Source organism: Lycium barbarum, chromosome 7, assembly GCF_019175385.1.
Source record: "Lycium barbarum isolate Lr01 chromosome 7, ASM1917538v2, whole genome shotgun sequence".
Lineage (NCBI taxonomy): Eukaryota > Viridiplantae > Streptophyta > Magnoliopsida > Solanales > Solanaceae > Lycium > Lycium barbarum.
Window position 1 is genome coordinate 53,408,416 of NC_083343.1, and position 3,913 is coordinate 53,412,328.

Genomic DNA, 3,913 nt, shown 5'->3' on the forward strand with positions numbered 1-3,913 from the left:
TCTGGGATTTGGAACAGTGTCACTCAGAAGTCCTCCCTTTTTAGGAGGGTGCTGCTCTCTAGAAATGTCCCTCATCTGCGACTCAAGCTTTTGAATGGCTGCTGTATGGGACCCCACTGTTTCTGTCAGCCCAGATAAAGTTCTGTCAGACTTAGATTGGTTTGTCAGAATCTGCTCAAGCATTGCTTCAACCTTCGAACTACCTTGGTCTGATGACTCACTTTTAGGTGGTATATAAGGATTTGTACTCTTGTTCCCAAAATTGTTGCTGTTGTTATAACTCCTGTGATTTCCACCACCAAAATTGTTATTGTAGTTACCAGAATTTTTGTAAGCACCTTGGCCTTGGCCTTGCTGCGGTCTCCATTGATTTTGACTCTGATAGCCACCTTGGTAATTCTGTCTCTGATGACCCCCTTGAGGGTTGTTGACATAGTTGGCATCTTCAACCTGCCTAGATGGCCCCTCAAGGAACGGACCATCTTGAGCATGGTACATCCCTTGCGGCAAGACTGTTTATCTTCACAAACATTTACCTTTTTTATTTGAGTTTCATCAAATTTCTTTGTCAGCAAGGCAATATTTGTAGCAAGTGCTGCTAATATTTGCTGGGTGTCTTGATTCTCCCTCACCATATTTTGGATCATAGCACTACCATATGGTACCACATCAGCATTGTTTGAGTGCCAAGGCTGATTATGAGTTGTCAGCCTGTTAAGTATGGTGGTCACTTGTTGAAAGGTCTTGTTCATAAAACAACCATCAGCTGCATTATTAGCCACTGACTGTGACACTGGGTCTAATCCTCGATAGAACTTCTCCATTAATATATGATCCAGAAAACCATGATTCGGGCTGTCCTGCAAATACTCCTTGAATCTCTCCCATGCTTCATATAGTTGTTCCCCCGGTCGTTGCTTAAATTCATATATCTTATCACGAATTTCAGCTCTTTTGCTAGGGGAATACCACTTTGTGAGAAAAACAGTTGTCATTTCTGCCCATGAAGTAATAGAATTCCGGGGCAGCTTCTCAAACCATGTTCTTGCTTCTCCAGCTAGAGAATATTTGAATAACCTCAACCGAATAGCATCTTGTGAAACATTGTTCTGGATGTGATTAGCACACACATCCACAAAATTCTTCAAATGACGGTGGGGGTCATTCTCGGTAGAGTTCCGAAAGTATCCCTCAAGCTTCAACAACTGGTATAGAGTGGATTCAATTTTCACAGTAGTGGCTCCAAATCGAGGCTGAATAATAGGAGATGCATAGTCTTCCTCCAGAACAAATTCAACGAAAATATTTTCATCAACTGGTTCATTCGCCTGATTGTTCATCACATTTCCTTGGTTGTCAGCTCGTTGATTTTGCTGATGTCGATTCATGATCACCTTATTTACGCAAGTAGCAGACAAGGTGTGATGAATTAAGCAAAAGACTTCAATCAAAGGAAACACTATTTAGTAATTTCAAAACCGCATTCCCCGGCAGCGGCGCCAAAATTTGATACGCTCAAATTACACCTATTAATGGTATAACGCGGACATTGTCAAATATAGTAACCCAACAAGGTTGGGGTCGAATCCTACAGGGAATAGGGTGTGAAAATTTTACTAAACTTGTAGATGCTAAGTTTTAGATCTAATGTCTTAATCCGATAAGTTGTGTAAAAGCTGGTTTTTCTATAACTAGTTGCTAAATTATTGCTTTGGTAAATATTTATGGTAAAAGAAACTAAGGTTGTGTCCCCGTCAGATGGAGCATATGATCATGGGTATTGATCTTGATATACTTATAATGGATCATTATATGAATGCACTTAATCTCTATGCGAATCTCTACTATTTCCCAATAAATAAAGATTATATCTTTCTATGATTTTCCCAAATATAAGAAAGTGATTATGAAGAACGATTAATCATGCCAAGTAAATTCCTCTTATTCCTAAGTGAATTTATTAAACAAAGTTTAAAGCTTTGAGTTCTTGTTAATTATTCTTACCAACCCTAATTATGTTTCCAAATAAATTTAGGGTTTATGGCTTTAATCAATGTTTGCAACCATTAATTATGAATGAAGAATGAAGAATAATTAAACCCTAATAATCCATTATTTGTATAACAATCACAAACCCAATCACAAAATACCCATCATTGGGTTCATAACCCTAGTAAGGGATTTTAGTTATTCATGACAAAGAACAAGCAAAAATAAATTGAAGAATTCATAAGTGCTTACTTTGGAATGTAAAAGGAATTGAGAATACTTGAATTGATGTTTGAATCTTCAAAACTTCAAAGAGAAGTTTATGTTCTAAGACAAAGGTAAAAATATACTGAATGCCCTAATAAAAACCCTACAAAGACTATTTATAAGGTTTGGAAAATACACAAGTTACAGATTTTGCACTTCAGTCCCGTCATGATGAAATACGGTCCGTAAATCACTTTACGAATCGTAAAACGATTCACGCCCAAGTTAAATTTTTAGTTGTTGTCTGAAATACGGGCCGTAAAGTGGTTTACGGTCCGTAAACAGCATGATCATCTTTCACCTTCGCCAACTCAGCCTTTCTTCTGCCAGTGCTTGAATAGTTAAACACGGGCTGGAAGACGGGCCGTAAACTGAAACACGGTCCGTAAACACAGCTCGTATTTTGCCATCTTCCTCAGCTTGACTTTCTGCTTCTGGAATCCTTTAATACGACCCTGGAATACGGCCCGTATTGTGGAATACGGACCGTAAACCAAGTTTACGCCCTGATTTTGCATCTTTAACTGCTGTCATGCCAAATCTGATCCTTTTCCTGAAAAACACAAAAAAAAAACACGTAAAATCACAACGACTTTCTTAACAACCAATAAAACTTGTAGATGAAAAGTATCGATTGTGGTGTGAAAATCACGCCACATCACCCACGGGGTTGGTTCGTGACAACTAGTTCATACAAGTACATGCAGTTAATCATTTCAGCTTATGAGTTCAGATCATATCTATGATTCTCATATATATATATATATATATATATATATATATATATATATATATGATGTTGCTCTTATGCTTTACATGCTCAGTATATTATCTGTACTGACTCCCCGTTTCTCGGGGGCCTGCGTTCATGCCCGCAGCTGTAGGGAGAAAGATAGGTGCTCCAGCTCGGTAGGACCTCTAGATTTAGTAGTGGTCAGTACGCTCCATTCGATCCGGAGCTACAGTCAGTTTTGGTATGCCCCTTTTGAGATATGTATGCATATGGGTATCACGGGGCCCTGTCCCGTCCTTTCTACAGGTTTTATTCCAGTAGAGGTCTATATACAGTTTTATGTATTAGTCAGATGATGTAGCCTTGTCGGCCTCTATCCTTTTGTGTACAGTATATGTAGCGGCCTAGCTGGCTTGCACTGTTCTTCCACATGATTGTGTATATATGTATGCAGATTGTACGGAGTTCTGATGTTTCCTTTTTATGAGATTTGTTGTGCCATTCATGGGCCTTTGATGTTAAGTATATTTCCGATACGAGTATAGGGGTGTTTGGTCGTTAGAGGTCAGACTCCCGTCACGGCTCATCGGTTGGGTCGTGACAGAAGTGGTATCAGAGAAGTTTCGTCCTAGGTTGTCTACAGATCGTGTCTAGTAGAGTCTTATTTATGGGCGTGTTGTGCACCACACTTATAAACTGGAGGGTATAGGATATTTAGGATGATGTCAATCTTTCCCTCCTAGATTGTGCGATAGTGCCATGTGTTAGGCGTTCACTTTCTGATAAATTGTTATTATTTCAGCGATGCCTCCCAAGAAAACTACAGCTACCCAGAAGGGCAAGAAAGCCACAGGTGAGGCCACTAGCCGCACTCGACAGGCCACGAGAGCCCAGGATGAGACTCCGAGTGAGGGGCCGTCTAAG

General features: G+C 39.7%; 1 non-coding gene across 1 annotated transcript; it reads left to right on the plus strand.

The window, feature by feature from the left end:
* The first annotated feature begins 840 nt into the window (after window positions 1-840).
* Window positions 841-946, plus strand: LOC132604726 (small nucleolar RNA R71). The gene has a single exon (XR_009568828.1). It is a non-coding gene; the product is annotated as a small nucleolar RNA R71 (small nucleolar RNA).
* The last annotated feature ends 2,967 nt before the right edge of the window (window positions 947-3,913 follow it).